This window comes from Lissotriton vulgaris, chromosome 4_1 (genome assembly GCF_964263255.1).
Source record: "Lissotriton vulgaris chromosome 4_1, aLisVul1.2, whole genome shotgun sequence".
NCBI lineage: Eukaryota > Metazoa > Chordata > Amphibia > Caudata > Salamandridae > Lissotriton > Lissotriton vulgaris.
The window spans coordinates 1,590,708,642-1,590,733,476 of record NC_141691.1 but is presented as its reverse complement, the minus strand read 5'-3'; the positions used below and the strand labels follow the sequence as shown (position 1 = coordinate 1,590,733,476).

At 46.4% G+C, this 24,835-nt stretch overlaps 1 protein-coding gene across 2 annotated transcripts in view; it reads left to right on the top strand.

The window, feature by feature from the left end:
- PPP1R42 (protein phosphatase 1 regulatory subunit 42) overlaps window positions 1-24,835 on the top strand; it is a 655,757-nt gene that overhangs the window by 288,029 nt on the left and 342,893 nt on the right. The gene's annotated exons all lie outside the window — the stretch shown is intronic.

Genomic DNA, 24,835 nt, shown 5'->3' with positions numbered 1-24,835 from the left:
TCCCTCACACTTCAGAATTACAAAACAATGTGCTTTCTTTGTGCTTTGCTAATTGCTGATATATTTTCAAACCTGAATAGTTCATTTCCATAGATTTTATTGTAAGTAAGCAAATAAACTGACATCCTACAGCCTTTCCTCAGCCCCTAGGTCACTTTTACAAAATCTTCTCACTTTAATGTTAGCAGAATAAAAGTAAACGCCAGTTTCTCAGATAAGCAGCATTTTGTCAGAAGACATAGCCCAACGTTAGGCCTCTGGCTATGAAAGCATAACAAATATGACAAGATAACAATATTTAAAGGCATCTCTATTTCTCATTTCTCATTCGCCTTCTGAGCTCCAGAATGGGCATTTGTGGCAACAGCACCCCCAGCATCCCTACTTCCAGCACCTATGAACCGATGCATAAGCTGTGTTGCTCTATCTAAAAACTAGTAATTGGCATTTGTGAAAACCTTTTTTTTATTCCAAGGTGAGGAATGGAATGATATTGTGTAAAGTGTAAAGAATGAAGCACCTGGCTGATTAAAACCATTAGCATACTAATATGATCTCCAGGGGCGGTGGGTGACATTTCAAAGTGGTGGGGGGCAAAGTGATTTGCATAGAGCACCGTAGCGAGTGAGCGCAGCGAGTGAGCCCGAACCCCAAAAGGGGGTTTGGGGGGTTACCCCCCCATGAAAATTTTGAAAAAAAAGAAGAAAAATCGTGCATTTTCAAGCAAATTTGAGAAAGCAGGAAGGTTAACCTCATCCATGCTCATGACGAGCTCAGCTCGTCATGAGGCACAGTTGAGCTGTGCTGATGACGAGCTGAGCTCGTCATGACACCAGCAAAATGGCAATTTCCAGCACAGGGGAAAAATAACCACAGCAGCGATGTGGTTAATAAAGCAATTGTGAAAGTGCAGTTATTACATTAATAGATGGCATAACATAGGTAGCTGCTTATTCAGTATAACCACAGAGGTTCATACATTCCGTCCTATTACGCTCAGGTGCTGAATTCAGACTATAAGACTTTCATGAAAATCTCAGCTCTAAGAGTAAAAGAAGTTGCACAGCAGTTGGGAAACAGCCTTCACGAAGCATTTGGAAAATGAGAGGCAATTACTTGAAAGCAAACTGAAAGCATTGCATCAAGTAGTAACTTAAAGCAATGCATCCAGCAAAACAGTGCATGCAGTCACCCATACAAAAGTAAACTAAAGCAAGTGTGAACCTGTGAACCTTCACTTTGAAAGCAGGGTGCTAGTCAACAGGCCAGTCACATACATTTAAACTGAAGAAGAGTACACTTCAGCATGCAGGCACCAACATAAAAGCACCAAGCAAGTCAAACAGTTTAATTAAAGAAAAATGAAAGCAATACATCAAGCAAACTAGACAGTGACTCAAAAAGTAAACTGAAGCAAGTGCACACTGAAAGGAATGCGCAGTCATAAGTCAGACATTCACATAAAAGCAACTTACCAAGACACCCAATCAATTACATCGGAAAAACTTGAGCCAATGCACCCAGAAAACCAGACCAGCACACCAAAGCATCCCACCCCTGATCTGATGGCAGCTGTGCTCTTAGGGTCACCCCTCAGTTTTTTGGCAGGGTTGTGCACGCCCCAGTTTTATGCCCTCTGCGTCTGAAGGGGAGACAGGCAAAAGGGATCATAATGGGACATCTGGCACAGCCACTTTGTAATCGAGGTCACCCATCCAGCTCAAGACTGAGTTACAGGCTGATCTTAAATCTTTAAACAACCACAAGGGTCTCCAGCTAGTTGGTTCTTGAGCCAAAAGAGTCCTCAGCTCACTGGGAGTCTTTACATCGCGCCTGAGATGACATGACAATGTCCCTTAATCCGGAGCAACTGTGGGGACTGGTCTGGGTCTGGATCTGACTTGGTACGAGCATGATACAAAAAGTAACGGGTAGGTGGTAACCCACTTCAAGTGAAGGAGCTGTAAGGAACCTAAGCGCACTGGTGGTGATACCACTAACAGGGCAGCTCTGGCTTTCTCAGGGTGGGTGTCAGCTGTGTGATGAAACCAGCATGTGAAGCAGTTACCTCAAACAAACTAAAACCAATGCACTCATCAAGACAAGGAGTTACATGAAATCAAATAGAAAACCACCATCAAGCCAGGTAGTCACCTAAAGGCAAATTGAAGTGACTGCACACTATGGGAAGTGCACTTCACCAGCCAGCCTATTACACTAAAGGAAAATAAAAGCAATGCTCCCAGTAAAGAAGACAACATAAATTGAAAATGTTTCCCCGCAGGACCAACAGTCACAAAAAGTAAAGAAACAGAACAAAGTCAGAGGCACTCCAGGAATCCAGGTAGTCACACAAAATCATAACTGATTGAGCAAACTGTGTACTGAAAACTGTTGCAAATAAGACAATTATATCAGAACAAACTAGTCACAGGAAAACAAACGCATGCACCCATCAAGCCGTGCATCACAAGTCAGCAAACGGAATCCAATTAAACCAGCAATACTTGGTGTCACTCAAAAGCAAGTATAAAGTACACTTCAGCAAGCAGGTCAGCCACATTAACAGGAAACATTCGAGGATACACCCAAAAAAGTCATAAAATCAGTTGCAAAAAAGACAAATGCACTCCAGCAACATAGGAAGTCGAATGATGAACACCCCTGTACATAACAGCACTGTACATAACGCACACATTACACAGAGACTAGCAATTATAGGTGTGTAAAACTGTGTATAGGACATGTTATATAAGACAAACGACAACAAGGGGTGAATTCACATGTAATCCATATTGATAGGCAGTATAGTTAAAGAGTACTTGGTCTGGAGAAGCACAAACTCTGAATTTAAAATGTAACACAATGGATTGATGCTCTCTTTAATAACAAGAACTGATTTGTACCCAAGTGAACCCTTTTCCCAACATTGGAATAATGACAGTCTGGGGGAAAAATTCATACACACTAATCTATACCTTGAAGTCTGCACGCAGTTCTTTGATGATGACAGTTAATAGTTCACTGTAAACTACAACTAACAAAATGAAGTCTCTGACAAAAGCAGTAACCCACTGACCTGTTTACATTACATTCACTGTTATATGCATGGTACATGTTCTTCGCAGCAAGCATATTAACCCTCTGCTCTGCACTACCTTACCATGAATTAAAACTTCGAGTCAAAACGTCTATTAGACAAAACTCCGATCTCGCCTGGAAGAACATTAATCACCGGAGTTTTTTTGACATTTTAATTGCTGTCTGGACATTGCTAGAGCGCAGCAGCAGGTGCATTTATGCACAATGTAAACAAGCAAACACCAAACAGGCGCCCCCGTTCTAAATCAGCACCCGGTGCTGTGGTACCGGTCGCACCACCCTAGAGCCGGCCCTGTGCATTATATAACGCAACATTATAGGGCCCCTTCTCTATCATCACCATTAATGTGATGAGGAGACCCTGCACCCAACAGCTCACAGCTTGAATAATTTAGCATATTTAGATCAATTGCCATTTCCCTGAGTGTCTAAGGGGAGCTGCATGTGTGTGTGGGGGGGGGGGGTCTAGCTGGTCTGCGAGCATCCCCGCCCAAGCCTGCAAGTCATCAGCGAGTTTGTTGTCTATTCAGCATTCACCCATACAGCTTTCTCAGCCACTGCCTATCCAATCATGTCTCAAACCCACTTACACATATCTGAGGGTTATGGAACATCCAACGAATAGCCACTCTGCCACCCCAGCACTAGGAACCTCCAACTAAGTCCCTTCTTCTTGCGTGTCGATACCTGCCTCAACAGGAATTGTCTAGCATCTCCAGGGACTCCCCACTCTGTGGCTTCATTTAACCTATCACCTATGGACTGCCACTATGCGACCCACTCGGGGCAATGCTATAGCATACGCATAAAGTCTGCTCCGTCACCTAAACTACTGAGGGCAGGTAGGCGCCTGCCCCGGGTAGATAGCGTGCAGTGTGGCGGGAGTACTATATACCTGGTGAATAACATTATAGCGTATCAATTTGAACCTCCAGTTAGCAAAGACAGTCTGCATGCTTTCCCATTGCTTGTTCGAGATCAGTTCCCTCAGTGCTTCCTGTCATCTGCCCTGAATCACAAAAAGGGATAGCCTCCCATGGTACCCTGTATATAAAGGAGATTAATGTATAGCCCCCAGCCAAGGTGAGTAAGGTCACTAATGTTTGTGAACCTTCTGGGGCCTCTGGGAATGTAGGCCATATACAACAAGACGTGGTGGTTATTTTAGCAAATTGTAAGAATTGTCTATGGCCTAAGTTAAATGTTTCAATCAGTCTGACAGGGTAATACATTTATAATTCAGATACAAATCCCGTAGAGTGTTGCAGACTCCTGCCGGCCACCATCTACCGCTATTGTTTGCCCTATTTGTGTGAAGAGGCATGGGGACCACATGGGCAAGTCTGGTGCATACAGTGCACGATGTAACACCTACTGAACCACCCTCTCCCAAACATGACATACATGACTCACCACTTATGAAAACAAGGAGGTTGCCCCCGCCCCCAACATCAAGAGTTCGGGAAAAGGCATCTCACCACATGTGCCAAGCAGCAACCGTTTGTCCAAAGTCTCCCTTCGTCCAACCAATCTACCATGTGTTAGAGCTGTGCAATAAAGATAATAAAGCAAGCTCCAAACTAGATTGCTCCAGTCTACCATGCCACCAGGTACGTAACGTTTCAAGGCAGTGACGTAGCAAGGTAAGGTGGTGCCCAGTGCAGAAAATGTCTTGTCATCCCCGGCTTGACAAATGGCAAAAATATGTGTTCAAAACACATATTTTTGCCATTTTGTCACCCCCCTCAGTGACCCTCTTCCGATGCTGAAAGCAGATGAACAATTATTTTATCTAACTCAATTAAATATTTTCTAGGGATGTCAAATAAAGCTACCTGAAAATCGTAAAGACAGCGGGCGGGGTAACATGACGTTGTTTACAATCCAAGGCTCTGGCAGTTGTCTGGCGCTGTAACGTTATATGGAAACAGTCCCAACGGTTGATGGCGTCAAGTCATCCCTTCGGAGCCCCACCGAGTGAGCACAACAGCTGCTCGTTCATGCCATTCCGCCAGCATACCTCTCGGAAACTCATTGTGCGGTGTGTCCAGGAAACAAGAAACTCCTGGTTAGGAAGCGCGCGCCGTCCATGTACACATTCACCAAATACTTTACACTCGTATCTTCGGCAGGTACACACGTTGATGCGCGTTTCCCCTCGGTGGTGCCGAGTTAGAACCTGTAGAAAGCAGCAAAGTAAGAGGGGGGGTAAGATTACCCACAGGAGAAGAGGGGACACTCACTTGCCTGATAGTCACATCTCCCCTAAAGCCAAATCGAACGCAGAGAGTAAAAAGGAAACCAGCATCATCCTGAGCCCGGAGCAGTTTGGTTTGCTAATCAAAACCATAGAGGCCACTTTTGACCTAAAACTTAAGGATTCCATTGACTGCCTTGCGGCCAAATTGGACACCGCGAACGCAGAGATAAAAAGACTAGGAGGTCTTTTGGACCAGCAGTTGGCCAATCTATCTAAGGCTAACCCCCCACTCCCTTCTACTAGTTCAGTGAGCTCTGAGGTGGTAGGGAAAAATGCTACAAACGCCTCCAATCCATCTCCTTTGATCCCTCAGGTCAACTGCACGGCTAACAACCTTACTGTCCCCCCAGCCACCTGTTCCCTACCAGTAGACTCGGCGGTAGACCAGGCTAGGAGCCTTCAGAGATCAGGACTCTCACATAATACGAATGCCATACAAAGTAGGCGCAATAATTTTATTAATTTGCCCCCGGATTGCGCCCCCTATGTCGTCGTGTTAGCCAATGTTCCGGTGCATACCCGAGGCTCTTCCGAGCCACAAGAGGAAGTTCATGATTCCCTCAAAAACAAAGTGGTGGCTTGGCTGAGTGCTAAATGTGGTTTCCCCACTAAATTTGCTGGAGACATTATCACGACTAGGAGAGTGAATTGGATTGGTCCCTCGAGGAAAACCTGTAGAGGGGATTGTGTGGTCGTGAACTTTAAATACCCACAACATGTGGCCACAGTCCTCCTACGGGCAGCATCTCTGATGGAGGACAGCAATGGAATTCAAGTGCGCCCGTTAGGGTATTTTTACAATCACGTCAATTTAGCCTCCCTGCCCAGACAAAGACTAAGTCAATTTACCCCGGTGGGGCCCAGATCGGATCCTCAAAGTTTGTTCCAGGGACGTGATAACCTCTGTACCTTTGGTCCCCCTATTACAACTCACAACAGATTCGACGCCCTCTCAGGTCTCGATCTTTGCGATTGACGGAGTGTTGGAGAGGGTACAGTGGACGATGTCATAGTGGATTCAACACCAACGGTTCATGTACCTTCTTCTGCTGCGGATGGTAACAGTTTACCAGAGATCACAAATGATAAAGGGGACACGGTCAGACTGTTATCCTGGAACATTGCTGGTTTGCGGTCTAAGAAGGGAGACCCAAACGGAAAATTTCGTAAAGCGCCACAATATCATTGCCATTCAAGAGACTTGGGATATGGAGTGTGATTACTGGTTGGACGGTTTTACTTCTTATTTTGTACCTGCTTTGCCTTCCCCCGCTGGCCGGAACAAAGGAGGTCTTTTGACGCTGGTATCGGTGAACATCAAGGGCAAAATCACCCCGATTGACTGTGCCTCTCATAATTTCCTCGTATTGGAGATAATATTAGAGGATGGCTGCAAATTGCTTCTTGTTAATTGTTAAAATGCACCGAACGGTCACCCAGAAACTGTGCATTTTACCTGGTTATCAGATTTTTTAAGTCTATACAGAGACAAACAATCCACTTTGTGTCGATTTATTTTAATGGGCGACTTTAATGTTCATTTGTGCTCACATTGTGCCCTAGTGGATGAAGATGGGCCTGATAGCGTGTCCTCCCCTCACCTAGAACATACACAGAAGGGTTTGGTGCTCGAAAATGTATTACGGGAAAATGAGCTGTATGAACCAGAATTCTACGATAAGAGTACACGGGTTGCCACCTATACGGGAAGGGCTAGTGACTCGATAATTGATTTTATTTTTGTTTCAAGAGGTTTTTTGAATTATGTGATTTCATATAATGCAACTGCTATGCCTATGAGTGACCATAATCCTGTGGGGTTGGAGCTAGTGAATAGCTCCCTATTGTTAAAATCAGCTGTCTTCCATCGGTCTATATTGCCTGTAAAGGATAAGGATCAGGGGAGAAGAATTAAATGGGAGATGGTTGTACCGGACAATTTTTTCTTAACCCTATCTTCCTCAGTTTCTGAAGAGCTAAATGTGTGTGCCAACCCGTCAACTGGGAGCAAGGAGGTTATATCTTCCTTTGAAGCGATTTGCCGGTTTGTGTCCATTTGCCTCACAGCTAAAGGTCAGGGGAGCAAACATAAATCGGTGAAAGGCTGGTTTGATAAAAATTGTAGCAAAGCTCACAACCGCCTTAAGAAAGCCCTTAATACTCGCCCAAGGGACAAAGCGTTAGTGGCGCGACTAAGAAAGGATTTTACCACGGCCACTAATTTGCGTAAAAATGAATTAAAGAGCAAAGCCTGGGAAGGATTAATGGATAAAGCCACCCTAAAAAACAGCGCTGAGTTTTGGTCAATTATCAACACCCCTTTATTTTCAGGTGACCAAAACTCAGTGCTGGAACTAAATATATCAGAGGAGGACTGGCTTCGCCATTTTGAAAAAATTTATGATAGCAATAGGGAGCTGGAACCTTTCACAATCCCTACTACTGAGATCGCCCTGGAGCCTGTGAGATTTGATACAATTGAGGTGCTTAGAGCTATAGAGGATACAGCAGGACGCAAGGCCCCGGGCCCCGATGGAGTGCCAGCGGATATGTTTAGGGCTAATCCGCTGTTTTGGGCCAATATTTTAACGAAAGTTTTTAATGCCTCCGCCGCAGTGGGTTTCCCTCAGACATGGTCTCTAGCTACAATTGTGCCTATATTTAAAAAAGGGCAGAGAGGAGACCCTAAATGCTACAGACCAATATCGTTGCTGGACTCCTCGGTAAAAATCCTAGGAAAGGTTGTCCTAGCGAGAATATCCGCGTGGGCCAAGGGGAACAACATTTTGTCCGAGGCACAATACGGATTTAGGTCAGGGAGGAGTACAGAGGATCAATGCCTCAATCTCCACCTCATAATTTCTAAATATACCAGAGCAAAAGGGGGAAGTATATTCCTTGGCTTCATGGACTTGTCCACAGCCTTTGATCTTGTTAATAGATCTAAGCTGTGGGCAATGCTCCTGAAGTTGGGCCTCGATAGTTCCTTGGTATACTTTCTGGCGGAGCTCCATAAAGATCTGAGGGCCCGCATCAGAATGACCACTGACGGAAAGTGTACCGAGAGTTTTAGATCAACTAGAGGGGTCCGTCAGGGATGTATACTGGCGCCAATGCTGTTCACGCTATACGTGACCTCTCTGGAGGACGACCTAACGGCTGCCTCAAAGGATATCCCGAGCATGGGGGGTGCACCAATTCCGGTGCTCCTCTATGCCGATGATGCGGTGCTAATAGCCAGGACCCCAGTTGCCCTGCAAAAGTTACTCGACTCCTTCGGCAACTTTATGTCCAGTCTTGACCTGGTGGTTAACAAGAACAAATCACACACTATGTCAGTAGGAAGTGGTAAACTTAAAGAAAAAACCTTTTTTTGCGATGGAGAGGTGATTACATGTGTGAAAGTTTTTACCTACTTGGGAGTGATTTTTGACCATGGGGAACATGGACACCGCAGTTAACATCCAAAGCGAACGCGGTGAGAAGCTCATATTCTGCAATCCTGGGGTTTACTAAGAGATTGGGGGGGAAACCAATCGAGGCTGTCCTGGCCGTTTACAAAGCCAGGACAGCCGCAATCGCTAAATACGGGGCTGCAGTCTGGGGTTACGTTAATTCTAAAAGCATTCAGACAGAGGAAAACAAATTTCTTCGTTCTCTGTTGGGACTACCCCAGTCAACTGCCACTTACTCTTTACATCTTGAGCTGGGTTTGGGTTATATTTTAGATATAATTAATCTAGCCCCACTCTTGATGTGGATCAAGCTCTGGCTTAACCCGAACCTCAGCCTTAATCACAGGATAATCAAAAACTGTCTTATATTAGATCACAGGAGGGATATTCAGTGGCTGTCATATATTGAATCCATGGCCGCAATTTTGGGACGCCCTGAAATCTTTAATAGTCCAGAATCCCTGTGCAAAGCTGATTTGTTGTGGGTGAAGTCCAATTTCATCAGATTACGTATGGCAGAGCGTGAAGCGGATGAGTTATGTAAACCCTCTGTGAGGGCTCATGTAATGATAACCCCATCTTTTGAGTTGGCTCCTTATCTGTCAGTGGTCACTAATTCCTTTCATAGGTGGTTATTGTCCAAATTTCGTTTTAACCAAATTTATATGGTTTTGCGGGACGAGAAAGACTGGTGTAAGCTCGAGGAGTCGTCCCCATGCAAATGCGATGGTTTCTCCACTCAGGATAATGCCCATTTTCTGTTCTTCTGTTCTTTTTATCACGAACCTCGTACCCGATATTTAAAAACAATTCTAAAGGAGCTGGGTTTTACGCAGTACAAGCCTGCGCTGTTATATTTACAGATGATGCATTCCCCTGTAATTATGTATTGCACTGCTAGCTTTTTGGCTGCATCTGTCAGATGTAAGAGATCAAGGCTAAGGTTGGAATCACAGTTAAGGACAGATACGTGAATTCATGTTTACTGTAGTGTTGAGCACAAACTGTAATGAATTTTGTGTAAATAATGCCTTTTTAATTTGTTTTTAAAATCCACCTACTGTTTAACCCCTTCGATGCTGGTGACGGAACCATTCCGTCATCAGTCACGGTTGAGCTGTGCTGATGACGGAATGGTTCCGTCACGACCACACCCATTATCATTAGTGTGCAGCACAGCAGGAAAATATCCAAAGCAGTCAAGGTGTTAATACTGTTTTAACTGTTTTTTAAGATATATGAATGTATGATATTTGCTATAGAATACTTTTATGATTTTAATTAATCGAATAAAGTGGACTTTGACTTGACTTGACTACTTGGATCCTTAGGATCCAGAGTTGTTTTTTTCTAATAGGGGGAGGATAGATGCCTTCTTCCAGTCCTTGGGAAATATCCAGTGGTAAATATGTTATTGAGCAGGGGGGTAAGAGCTGACCCTATGAGTTCCGGAATGGATTTCAATACAAATGCTGGACATGGGTCTAAGGGGGATCCTGATTGAATAGCGTTCAGAAGTTTAATTGATTCTGATGTTTCTAACAATAAGAATTTGTCTAAGACTGGTGTAGGGTTAGACCTGTTTTGATCTTTTGTCGGTGGCTGCATCCTTCCACCCTTCTGAACTGAGGTGAATGTAGAGAATGTAGAGAAAATGCATTCCACTTTTTGTTGGAAGAAAGTAGCTCGTTTTTCGCACAGTTCTGGGCTGCTCGAGCTCTTAGTGATGCAAGTTTGGTAACAGTTTACAAAAGTTCTTTGGGATTGGACTTAGCTTGAGAAATTTGTTCTGAAAATAACTTCTTTTTTGTTTCCAGCAGTAGTTCCTTATAAAGTCTGAGACTATGCTTATATATTTCTCTATCATTGCTTTTATACTTTTTCCTCCATGCCCGTTCTAGTCTTTTACAGGCCAGTTTCTGTTTTTTTAAATCGTCTGAATACCAGGGGGCTGAGTGTTGGACCTGCTTAGGGGTCCACTGTTTATCGGAACTAATTTATTGCATGCTGCATCTATCCAGTCTGTATAGTCCGAAGCAGCCAATTCCACCCCTGTGGGGAGAGGGCACTGGGTTCTCTTCAGTGCCCTTACTAATTCTAAACAATCTAAGTCTTTTCAGGCTCTTTTTGCGATCTTCCTTATGGGCTCAGGTCTGGGTTAGAGGCCTTTTGACTCCTTCCGTTCAAATAAAATGGCACTATGATCGGACCATGCCAATGGGAGTATTACCGTGCAGGACAGATTTGGATTATTAGAATAGATCCCATCTAACATATGCCCTTTAAGGTGTGTTGGGCCTACAACCAGCTGCTTGAGTTCCCCAGCCTCCATCATTTTATCCAGTATGAAAGTATCTGGATCAGCGGGGGTCTCAAGATTAAAATTAAAAATCCCCTAGTACTGAAAACGAGTCTGAGCTTAATCCTTCTTTAAGTAGGGTACCTAACAACTCTAAGAAGCCACATCTAGGGCCTGGGGGGCGATAGAGTAATATCCCTTTGAAGGTATTGTGAGGCTCCATATTGAGGCTGAATGAGAGAGCCTCACAGGAAGCATTGGAAGCAGAATGAAAGTTAGACTTCAATGAGTCATAGTAAATGACCGCTAGTTCACCCCCTCTCCTAAGAGGTCTGTCCAGGGTATGAGAAAAAAGAATTCTGGGGAGTGGCTTTGGTTAAATCCGGTCCAGAAGTTTGGTCTGCCCCAGAATCAGTTATGAAAGCCAATTCAATATTCTTCGATTAAAAAGCACACACTCTGTGCTATGTTTGACCTAGAATTCATAAGCGCACACTTAAGTGGAGGTCCATCGTCTAATTTGTCCCATCCACCAGGCCTTTTCTGAGGGCCAGTGGCAGATAGGTCTAGTATAAGGGGCAGGTGTAAGCCACAATTGGAACAAACCCTTGTTGAGCAGTTGCGCGAAGGCTCCATGGGGAGCCTTGGGCATCTTGATATTCCCCTCCTGGCATTAGCCCAAGAATCTCCTGCCTTTTATAAGTCATAGTTTCTGAAGTCAAACAACCAGGGGGACTGGCCCTGAGCCCGGTCCGAGCACGGATAGGCGCAGACAGGCTTGTCTTAGGCGCACCTTCGGCGCGACCGCTGCACGTCCGTGTCAGCGTGCCACTTAAATAGGCAGCGTCTGATGACTGTACCGCTAACCCACAAGATGGCCGCCCCACTCGTGCCAACTAGTAAGTGCAATCTAGTATTAACTGACCCCACATTTAAAATCAGCAGCAAAGTATTTAAAATCACAAGAGAGTTAAAAACGCAGTTTAAAAGCGCAAAAACCTGGCGGGCATTGAACTCAGCTCTGATCCAGGCCCGCCAGTGGGACACTAGGACTGCACATACTTCATCTGGTTCACCTGGTGCAGACCAGGGCAGTATATCCTATAATACATAGAAAAATGCACTATCCCTGTGCAGACGTGAACTTCTGTCTGCACAGGAGGACAGAACTGCACAGCATAATGTACTGTCAGTTTGAAAACACCAGCCAACCTTTTAATTCAGAGGGATTGGCACCTTTTTGAGAAGGGTGCCCTCAGGAATTGCACTGTCTATGCCCCTCATTTTTTTGTCTGATGTTAGCCAAGACTTTTTGATTTAAAAAATATATGTATAAAGGGGCTTCCATCTAGCTGTATTCCTCCATTGGTCTGTTGTGTCATTCACATTTTGCTTCCACCCACTACAGCATACATCATAGAGCAGGCATTAGCCCACTTCAGCTAATGGACAATGAAAAATGTCCTAGCTATCATAAAAGAAAGTTTCAATTCTATTAAGTACTCAGGAGGTGAGGATTATGGTATACTTTCTTCGTTTATTAGTGCAGCAGCCACATCAACGTGTCAACAGAAACTTCATTTCCCATAACCCCAAGGAAAAAATTAAGTTACAAATAAACAAGTCCATAACCAATCAGGAACTGTGGGTCTCTGCAAAAGGTCCTGTCCCTCTTCTGTTGTCCTCTTTCTACCTGTGACCAAGCCAACTGTGGAAGATTTCACTCCTCTTTGGAAGACACAGTTCCTGAAATTTAGAGGGCACTTGTTAACGTGTGCACCAGAGACAATAGCGAGCAAATCATGTTCCAGTGTAATGAACCATCTTGTAACACTGTTACCAATTTCAATGGAAAAAAAACCTTACTTTACATACATAAACCGATCCAATAACCCAGGTGGATAATGATTTTTCAGAGGGTGGACTAATCCTCGCATCCAAGTCTTTAATAGATTTGAAACTTTCCTTTAAAGTAGCTAGGACATTTTTTATTCTATGGCAGTATGCTAGTTTGAAGCTTATCCCTCACCAGAGCCGCTATGGAAGAGACTGGTTTGAAATAAAACCTCTTAAGGGTCAAATCCGAGGGCCAATCTGCTACATTCAGAATATCCTCCAAGCGAGCTCTAAGAGCAAAGGCTTTTGAAGCCATCACACCTCTGCAGAGTGTGTCTCAAAAAATTTGCTATCAATACTCGCTTTTTGCATTGTACACCACACTAATCTCACAATGGTTGGTGATGAAACCGCCTTGAAAGGCTACCGTAGTGTGATCAACAGTTGCTTCTCCCCATGAGGACGAAGCTCTTCTGTCATGGTCTCATAGGCTTTGATGGATCTTACAACACACAACTTGGGCGAATATGAAATCCAACGGGAATGACATTTAGTCCGTTGAGCGACATGAAATGTGACTCTGTCCGGAGTAAATGTTTTTCCTGAAATGTCAAGAGCTCTGATAATCGATATCCTCCTGCTGAAGATCAAGCACAAGAGAATGGCCAGCTTGGCCGAAAACTTTCTTGGTCACAAGGAAGCAAGGTTTAAGACTTTGTCACCCAAAGGCCCAGTACCTAGGCTCTGGTTGGAGAGACAATTTAATGATGTGCAGCAATTTCTTTACCAGGGGATTTTCTTCAATGTCAGACCTGCGAACATGGCATAATGCACAGATCTCGCCAATCTAAACGTATTGACCTACCTATAAGCCAGTCCATCGGAAGCTAAGAAGGCAAGGAAATTCAGGATGTGGACAATGTCTGCCCCTCCCCCCCCCCCAGGATCCAAACTCCGTTGCAGACACAACCCCATCCATTGATACCATGTGGATCGATATCTCTTGACCACGCTCTTTAGAGAAGGTCCACTGCATCTACTTGCCAACAAGACCTGTAATCCTCCATGCTAAAAGCTGAAGGTTGCTGTTCGTCACCAGATGATCGGGATTTCCAGAGAGATCACTCAGGAGATGAGGATTTTGTTGTAGACTGATTGGAGAAGCCCAGGAAAGTTCCATCTGAACTGGAAACCATATTCGCGAGTTACACACTGGGGTAATCACTACCAAATGTGCCCTCTGCCTGCGCACCTAAGCTGTCTGCTGCATGATCATGGTGAAGGTGGGAAAGGCATAACCCAGTTCCGTCAACCAATCCTGGAGGAAGGCATCGGTCAGTACAGCTCCTGGATCCGGTCTTCAACTGAAAGTACCGGGGAAAGTGATGGTCAAGTCTGGATGCAAATAAGTCGACCTTAAATGGCTGCTTAAGGGCGGAAAGGGCTTGAAACACTGAAAGAAGTAGTCGCCACAGGCTCGAAACCCAGAGATGTTGAAATTGCCAATCCACCACCTGGTTGACTTACCACTGGAAGTGCTTTGCCGTCACTGAAGCATGGTGTTTCAGGCAGGACTCCCAAAAGTTATTAGCCGGATTTGAGAGGGCTCTGGACCAGTGGTGATGAAAAGCAACAAATCTCCTAAGACCACCAATGCTGCCCGGCGCAAAACACCTTTAATTCACCTTACGATTAACTATCAAAATAATGAGGCAGGCGCTGGAAATTGGAAGGCAAGAAACAGGTTTATTACTCCAGAGGAGAACACATCACTTCAGACACCGGATGTCGTCGGGAGGTGCTCTAACTGCATCTCCGTGGTTCAGTCTTTTATACACATTTGCATCAGTTTATTGGCATGGTTAAACATCCTTGGAATCCCCGCCTTAGGCTAGTTCCCACACAAACCTAGCAGCAATCATCCCCCCACCCAGATCTAACAGATGATCGTTTTCTCGCAGCTGTACATTCCGACAGGATCTAAAAACACGTGGGATCGGTCAGATCTAAGGGTTCGCGTCATTGATTTAATCAGGCCCCTTTGTCGGTGAAACAAGCCCTACCGTGTGTGGGCAATAAACCATGTCCGCAGGGGTCAGTTAGTGCCTGGGACCGGATTGAGTAGTGAAGGAGGTTATCAAAAAGGGGCTTGCCCGTGCGTGGGGGATGAAATGACAAACAGGTTTGATGCGGGAAGTGACTCCGGGGCTTTGTCATGATGACAAGATTTTACAACCCCAGTACATTTGTTCAGGATTAGTCAGAGCGCTGGGGGATAATAGCGAGGTGGGTGTGACACATTGGTGACCAGCAGTGTACGAAATGGCCGCGATATCTAAAATGGTTGTAGCTTACGTGCACGCAGAGGCCCTCGCTAAACAAGATGGCGCAGGCAACGTTCGTGTTTGTCGTTTTACTTTCTTCAGTCCTCCCTTTGAACATAACTTAGCCAGCTTGCTAGTCCTTTTCAATGTCCATAATGTCCTGTATCTCTTTATCGTTCATTACTCTCATCTCCGTGAGCTTAAAGTCCATAGTCTTAGTGTGCAAAGAGTTTAGGCAAAGAGAACACAAAAGTGTATACAGTGTATCCCCAAACAACAGCAACATATTGCTAATATTGGAACCAAGAGGATCATTATTATTTTCCAGCTCCATTCTGTCAAAGTGTCCCAAAACCAGCTTCCAAGTGTCCAAGTCTCTGATTCCTGATGGATTTCAGACGCCAGCCTGTGGAGATGTTTAATTGCTTTGAAAACAGAAGGTGAGTTGTCAGGGACATAAGTACAGCAACTGGCACAGATGATGTGGCATGCTCCTCCACGGTCCGCTAGTACAACATCTAGAACAATGCGGGTCTGTAAAGCCACCAGGCGGACCGCCTGAAGCTCAGCAGTGTTGTTGGTAAGGATGCCAGCTGTGACGTTCAAGGCTGTTTCAACTGCTTGAGATAGGTGCCTGATGGCTCGGCTGTTTGCCATCGGACCCCGTAGTGGGACGAGTCCTTTTGCTGCATCGAGGAATTGTGATGCGGCAGAGTCCGATTGGTCCAGGTCTTTAGAACGTCTGTCTCTGTCGTGTTCTGCAGGTGCTGTGTAGGTTTGAGGCAGTACAAAGACGATGTAGCACGTGCCCCCCCCCCCAGCCTTTTGGGAGCCAGTCGTAGGCTTTGGTACCACAGATGAAGTACATGTTGAGTGATGCAACAAATGTAGGGGGGTCAGCAGCGTTCAGGGTTCTTGTTATTTGACATGTGCTGTGAACCACGATCTTTGTTCCGTGGCCTTCAATGCAGACAAGGCCAGAGACGTTTACCACCGATAGGGCCACTGTCAGAGTTGCGGCAGTTCTTTTCTTCAGATAGGAAAAGGTAGGCTGGGTTGTTGAACACTTGCATTTCTACTCGCTCTTTGGAGGGAATGTTCAATGAGAAGGTTGCATTGCAGGTGTGAGGGCAAAAGGGAACAGTCTTTCTTCCTGTTTTGTTCAGCCAGAATTCATTGTAGAACTGTTTGATTGTCTCATTAGAGGTGGCATTGCCTTTGTAGCTCTCTTGCAGGAGCATTAACCAGGCGAGGCATGATCCATGAACAGAAAAGGGTGATGGGATGAAAGGAATGGAATGTTCAGTGGCATGAGGTAGCAACCCACAGACCCAACAATTGGTGGCATTTGCGGCAAGATTGTGCTGGTGCAATAGCTGTACGAAATAATTATTCCAGGATTCTTTGCGTCGTTCTCGGAGACGTGGTGATATTGACACTAGATAGTGTTCTTTCTTGGTGGTGGGTTGCATTGTGGGTGACATTGTCCTGTAAGCTGGCACACTCTCTTCAACGATCCAGACTGTGACCATTAGCAAGAGGCAGGTGAGAGATGCTGCTACAAGTGCAATTGTCTTTGTGCTGTGGAATTTGGCAATTTTGGAGTCTTTGCGGCTGTTCTTCGGACGTCCGGGTTCTTCCATCATCTTCAAGGGGCTCAATGACTGGCAGGACCACATACTTTTGTCTGGCGCTTTTTCTGGTACAATTTGTAGATTTTAGCTACCGATCCGAGACCTTTGACTCAGTTAGTGGCCTGCTCGTCGGCGCACCCTCCTTTCGTCGATCTCAAGTTGTACCCTTCCTTAGATGGTACCGTGGGGTCGGGAAACTCTGCCAGTTCAAGTGTCTCTGTTTCTGGGTAGCAACTCAGGGCCGATCCATCTTTGGTCAGCAGTTCTTCTTGTGCGTCCACTTCTTTGTGGGTTGCCAGTGTTGGGGAAACTTTCTTACAATGATGAGCGTGCAGCCAGTTTGTTCTTGCTTTCACTCGAAGGGCAGTTCGGGTGGTGATCAAGACTTGCCAGGGGCCCGTCCACCTGGGTTCGAGACTCTTCGTCCTCTGAAAATTTCTTGTCAGCACGAAATCTCCAGGCTTGATATCATGTCCCGGGCCCCTGGATACGTCTGGTATAGCTTGCTGCACCTGTTGGTAGATAAGTGTTAGTTCGTTCGTCAATTTGTACAAATAATCGGACATTAGTATGTCCGGGACATCATTAATGGAGGTTGGTTTTGGTGCCGCCCAAATGTTCATAGGCCTGCCGAAGACTACTTCATATGGGGTCAGTCGGTGTTTGGTTGGGGTGGAAGGCATTGATAGCAATGTCAGTGGGAGGGCGTCAGGCCATTTCAACCCGGTCGTGGCGACTATCTTTGCTAGTTTCAATTTTAGTGTGGCGTTGTGTCTCTCTACCAGGCCCGCTGACTCGGGGTGGAAAATGGCATGAAACTTTTGCTTTATCCCTAACCCCTTCAGTATGTTGTGTATGACCTCTTCTATGAAGTGGGGGCCATTGTCTCTCCATAAAATTCTACAAAGGCCATATCGGGGGAAGAACTCCTTCAGTAATACCTTTGCAGTAGCTAAGGCAGTGTTGTCGCGGGTGGGGTATGCCTCTACCCATTTGCTGAAGGCGCACACAATCACTAGAACATATTTTAGACCATGGCACCTCTCTAGTTGGATGTAATCTGTTAGACCTGACACCCTTGGTGTGGTTTTCCCCTATCTTTTTGCCTCTGCCTCCTGTATTTTTGATGTTGTGCTGGATTTCGTTTTTGCTGGTTTAGATGCTTTGGACACTCTGCCACTGATGTCCAGTGCCAGAGTGTAAGTGCTCCCTAAGAAAATTGTCATATTGATTGGATGTACCTGATTGGCATATTTGTATCACCACGAAGTCCCTAGTAAAGTGTACTAGATGTACCAGGGCTGCTGATGACAGATGCTACTAGTGGGCCTGCAGCACTGATTGTGCCACCCACATGAGTAGCCCTAAAATGGCCTCTCAGGCCTGCCACCGCAGTGCCTGTGTGCAGTCAGTGAACTGCCATGTACTCCTGGCCAGTGTCCCCACTGGCTGGGCCTAACCGTTCACTTTCTGTGCACATCAGTCACCCCTATGGAAGGCTCAAGGTACCCCCCTGGGCAGGGTGCAGTGTATAGGAAAGGTAGAGCATGTACTAGTGCAGGTAACATGCTCTGGTAGTGAGCAGCAGCCATTTTGTGTGCTCACTGCTGCAAGGTTATCTTGCTCCATAGACTAACATGGGGGAGGCTGGTCCCAATGGATACCAGCCTATCTTCCTATAGGAACAAGATGGGACATAAGTGATTGATATCCCTGATCTCAGAATTTAATAACACATCTTTTAGGAAAGGTTGTTTTTACATTCTGTGTGTGAGAACAGTACTTTTAGAAAGTGGTTGTTCTCTTGTCTAACCTTTCTGTGTGCCTGGGTCTGCTTGTGCATTGACTGTCTGGTTTGAGGGTGACAGGGGCTGGGGAGCCCCCAGGAGGTTGTCTTAGTCAGCCCGTGGTTGAATGACTGCATCTGCAACTAGAGTGGTGGGAGGAGATAGCACCTGGGAGTGAATAGGGCTGTGCCTGCCTACCACAATACTGGCTCCACCTCCTGCTGGGTGGCTTTCACCTCTGCCCCTCACACTGAAAGGAAGGAAGAAGCCAGGAAGCCCAAGTGCTCCAACACCACCCAGAACTGGTTTAGACCGGGCTCAGGGCCCACTTGCACAAAGACTTCAAAGACTTTTAGGGGTATAAGAGAAGGACCCCTGACAACAGAAAATCAGATTCTACAATCAAGAGGAACCTCTGCCAGAAGAAAGACCGCTGAAAGAACTGAAGGAAGACTGCCTTGCTGTGTGCTCTAAGGGCTGACCTGTTCTACTGTTCAACTGAAGCTGAGGAGAAGAGGGACTTTACTGTGTGCTGTGACCCTGCCTGCTTGACCTACAAAGACTTTGCTGTGTGCTGTGTCTCTGAATCTCCAAGGGCCTGAGAAGAGCTGGCCTCCTGTTTTGCAAACCAGGGATAGAAAGGTTGCCCAAGACTGAAAAACTCTGCTGTGTCTTGAGACTGCTGCGTGCTACCAAAGATCGTGAGCTGCTGTGTGCTGCGGAGATCGGGGGGCCGCTTGACAGAGTTTCTGCCGTTTGCCCTGTGTAGCGCGCTGGCTGCTCTCTGACCCGATTGAGAGTGCCGCGCTCATCACTGCCTGCCGTGTGGAAAGATCAACGTGCTCATCGGCAAGTGTTTTGTGGTGGCCGAGGTATTGTGAGCCCCCCCAGTGTGGGGCGCGTTGATTCAGCCTGACCGTATAAACACCGCCGCGGACCAGGATCCTGAAATCGACCTCGAGGTTCCGTTCTACGCTCCCAGACCGCGGAGAGAACACCGAAGGGGCCGCGATCTGATTGGCTGCTGCAGAAGGCTGGTCGTGAGGCGCCGCGCTCGGATTGGCTGACCCCCCCCCCCAGAAGTTCCCGCGTCACTGAGGGCTCGCTCGAGCGCCGCGCTGTTATTGGCGGGCCGTGGTAGGCTCGGCTTGGGAGCTGCACGCTGATTGCTCCGCTGTGGAGATCGCCGCATCATCAAGGGGGCTCGCCGGAGGAGCCGCGACCAGATTGGTCTACGCGAGTCATCATTGCCAGAAGACACCGGGAGCCTCGCCGAAGCCAAAGAGCAACAAGGGAGCCGCATCGATCATCCCCGGCCTGCCGCCTCCGTGTCAGAAAGGTATTTGAGCCTTCCGCCGCTCGCTGAAGTATCAGGAGCGGGCGGGGAGCTAACGGGTGCGGCAGAGGCCAGGGGGAGTCCGTGTGACCGAATAGTGCATTTGGAAAGGAGCGCTTCAGTAGAATAGCGCTAGACACGGCCATAGTATTGTTTGCTAAGCGACAACAGCCTACAACCATATTTGCTGATTACTGACACTGAGAATGACTGTTTATAGAGTGAAACCTTCCTAGTAACAAGATATTACCAAGAGAACCTGAAGATATCGTGCAATCATCCTGTAACTGCTTTTACTGCTGAAACTAGATAAAGTTATATTTTTACATATACTTACCTATGTGGTCTACCTTTGTGGAGTACTGTGGAATTATTGTGGTGATTGAGTGCAAATACTTTAACACATTGCCTTGGGGGTAAGCCTGTCTGCTCGTGCCAAGCTACCTAGGGGGTGAGCAGGGGTTATCCACAGTGGGTGTCCCCTTACCCTGACTAGAAGCAAGGGTCCCTATTTGGACAAAGGTACTTACCTCTGCCAACTAGAGACCCCCAAATCTAACATAATCCATTTGGAGGACTTCAAAGGGGTGGTCAGGGACTCCAAACCCTCCTCGTGGTACTACGGTCCCTTTCCCTGGATTGGAACTAGGCGTTTTGCCGATTCTGTGCTAGATGTAGGTAATCACAAATTACTGATTCTTAAATACCGAATTTTACCGATTCGGTATTTAAGAATTGGTAATTGTGATGTAGGAAATAATTCGGTAAAAAATACAGAATCGGTAAGATTCGGTATTTACCGAATCGGTATTTGGCATTGATTCCGATGGGCCTGGAGGCCCATAGGAATGAATGTCAATTACCAAATCGGTAATTACCGATTTGGTAAAATTGGGAAAAAGTCAAGGGGGCAGGTTGTCACTTTGACACCCTATTGCACCCTTGATTTAGTGCTGGTGTGCACATGTGGCATTCATACATGCCCTAAGGGCATGTATGTCTGTCACATGGCACAGGTGTAAATGCACATTTATGCATTTACATAGGAATTCCTTATTTACCACCAACTAATAGTTAGTGGTAAATAACAAATTCTTAAAGCCCAGAAGCACTGTTTACAGTGCTTCCTACATCTCATTTACCGATTCGGTAAATACTGAATCGGTAAATGATGATTCGGTAAATACCGAATCTGTAAATGATGATTCGGTTTATACCGAATCGGTAAATACCGATTCGTTATTTACCGAATCGGTAAAATAGCCTCCTACATAGGAAAAGGCTTTTACCGGTCGGTAACGGACGATTTCGGCCGTTATCGACCGGTAAAAGCCTACCTACATCTGGCCCTCGGTTATCTTGCCATTATGCCATACTCTGGTGATCAGTTCGGTCATGGGGGCAGATCCTATGTGCGCTGGTAAATGTGCCATGGTCAATATGGGGATCAGATAGGCATTAGGTAGCAGCCATTTGTTCCTGTCTTTTGTCCTCCAGCAGCCTTCCTCGTCTTTTAGTCCCACCCGCGCCCACTCGGTCAGTTCGTCTAGTGTGTCTGTCGTTTGTATGTCCCTTACAGTTGTTCTAGCGTCAGTCCATTGTTCAACTTGCGACTTGGTCACGTACATTCGTGTTGTGGTTCTGTCCTTGGCTGTGGCTTGGGCAGTAATGTCGGCTAGTGCATTTCCCTGTCCAATGAGATTAGTCACTTTCTTATGTGCTTGGCATTTAATCACTGCTAGCTGCTTGGGGAGGAGGACTGCTTCTGTCAACATGGAGCCCACATCTCCATGTAGGATGGGTGTCCCGCGTGAAGTCAGGAACCCTCTTTCTTTCCACAGGAGCCCAAAATGGTGAACCACCCCGAAGGCGTATTGGCTGTCGGTGTAGATGTTTTCTTTCTTGCCAGCTGCTAAAATGCACGCTTGTGTAAGGGCAATGAGTTCTGCCGCTTGGGCGGATCGTTGGGCATTGCGGGCTGTTTCTAGAATGGTACGGGCTGTGGTGACAGCATATGCGGCTGAGGTGGTGCCGTCGGGGAGTTTGGTGCACGAGACGTCTACCCATAGTTCCCCATCTGGCTCTGAAAAGGCAGTGTCTCTGAGATCCACTCTACTCTTTGTTTGTTCGTCAGTGAGTGTCACACAATTATGCAGTGGAGTTACACTAGGGTCATTTTCGGGTAGGGGTAGCAATGTGGCTGGATTGCGAGTGGTGCATCGCTCCAGAGTGATGTGTGGTGCCAGCAGGGTTAACTCGTATCCTGTCAGTCGTGCGCTAGTCAAGTGTTGGGTTTTGGTCTGGTTGAGTAGTGTGTCGACTGCATGAGGCACTAACACAGTGATTGGGTTGGAGAGCACTATTCCTTCGCTCTGGAGTATGGATACTGCTGCAGCTGCCACAGCACGCAAGCATGCTGGCAGCGCTCTAGCTACTGGGTCTAGGGTGGCAGAGAAATATGCACATGGGCGATGCTTGTGACCAATTGACTGCATTAAGACAGACAATGCACATCCCTCCCTTTCATGTGTGTAGAGAAAGAATGGTTTGGAGTAGTCTGGGGTTCCTAGAACAGGTGCCGAACAAAGGGCATCTCGTAATTCTTTGAATGCTGACTGGCATTCGGGTGTCCAGGGGAGAGGTGAGGGGATGTCTTTGGCTAGGAGGGAGAGAAGGGGTTTGACGATGAGGCTAAAGTTCGGCAACCACTGTCGGCAGAATGAGGTGAGGGCTATCAAAGAGCGGACTTGTTTTGGATTCTTGGGAACAGGAGTGTCTAGAATTGTCTGGATCCTGTCGGGTGTGAGTTTCCTCCCTTCTTTTGATAAGAGGTGACCTAAATAAGTTACCTGTGGTTTGCAGAACTGCAATTCCTTTCGAGAAACATTGTGACCATTTTCTGCAAGGAAGTGTAGGAGTTGGATGGTGGCTGTGATGGCTATTGGAGTGGTGTCTGCTGCTAGAAGGATATCGTCTACATATTGTATCAACGCCACCCCGTCTGGTAATTGCACGGCATCCAATTGTCTTTTGAGCGCCTGGCTATAGATGCTCAGGCTCTCTGTGTACCCCTGGGGTGCTCAACAAAATCTATATGAGCAGGATCTTAGGGTAAATCCGAAAAGGTAGCGGCTGTCTTAGGTATGGAGAAGAAGGCATTTTTAAGATCAATAACAGTGAAAGTGGTAGCAGTGGACGGAATTAGGGTCAGGATGGTGGGGATGTCAGAAACTACTGGGTACTGTGGCACTACAATTTTGTTTATCTCCCGCAGGTTGATGATAAAGCAGTAGGCTTTCCCATCTCCCTGTCTCTTTATGATCGGCAAAATAGGACTGTTACAAACGTTGCTCACTACCTCTTCTACCACCCCTGCCTCTACCAGTGAGTGTATGATTTCTGTCAGTGCTTTCTCACCCTCCGGTAATATCTTGTACTGCAGTACTTTCAGTAAGGTTGCGTCTTGTCGTATTGTCACGTGTACTGGGTCAATCATCATTCGTCCTACCTCTGAATCAGCCCTAGCCCACAGATGTGATGGTAAAGTGTCTAGTAGGGATGTGTCTGTCTCAGAAATGGGATACATGTGTTGGGAAGGATTATCCCTCGGGTGTTGGTGGTTGTCATATAAGATGACCCCTACCCTGTCCGGTGAACATCTGATAGTTGCACGAAAATGTTTCAACAGATCGTCGAGGCCCATAATGGCGTCTGGGGTGTTAGAGGAGAGAAGGAATGTCGTGTCGATAATATTGTTTTCAAGATTGAAAGGGATCGGTCTGGACAAAGGGTTGGTGGGCGGCGTACCGTCAAATCCTATTGAAGTTACATGTAAGCCAGACAAGGGTGCCCTTGGAATCAGTCTTTTGGATAGTGCACTACGCGTTGCTCCTGTGTCTACCAAAAATAGCGACTCTGTGCCCAGCACCTTTGCGGTAACATAAGGTCCTTGCTGATCAACATAGAGCTCAACTGGATCCCTCCCTTGTCCTTGGCTGTCCTACGCAAAGTCGTACTTGTTGTTGTAATCTGACTGTTGGTACTGATTCTGTCTGGGATGATCAAATGCGTTCGCTCTTCTTGGCCTTTCCTCGCTAGCTTCATTTGTGTACCCTCTCCCATGTCCTTTTCCTTTCTGTCTGCTTACTATTTCCCTCGCCCCTCTGCCCCTACTGATTCTTAGCAGAATCGGGCATTGGGATTTCCAGTGTCAGTACTCCTTACAAAAGGCGCATTGATCCTGTCCTAAGTCTTGACGTCCTGTATATGGATGTCAGTGAAGTACTTCTGGGCGGCGGTGCCCTAGGGGTATTCTGTTGGTATCCTCCCTTATATTGCTCCCTTCCCGTCTTCACCCTTTGAAGCTGCGCTAACATTTCCCTTTCCTTCAAGTCCTTCTTCTTTTCTGTAGCCCTTTCAATTTAATTTTTCTGGTGTTCATAGTACTGGGCCACCTGGAGGATGGCCGCTGGTTTAGAGTTTGCCCAGCTGCTTTAGCTGGTCTGCAGTTTTTGCAATACTTTCAGTAGCAGTCCCTTCACATAATTCTGTACAATCAAGTGGTGTCCGGTTGCGGTGGACATGTCTTGTCCGCTGTAATTGGAGAACACTGTTTCGAACTTGGAGAAATACTCCGAGACATCCTTTGTGGTTTCTGGCGGCACGCGGTTACAATGGACCAGTCGATCTTTTTCTCCGGGATCATAGTTTTTACTTTCTGTACTATCTTGTCGGGGAGGTCTAATATAGCTTTTACCGGTTTATATCCAGGGTTTCGCTGTTTGTCTAAAACACCGAATTGT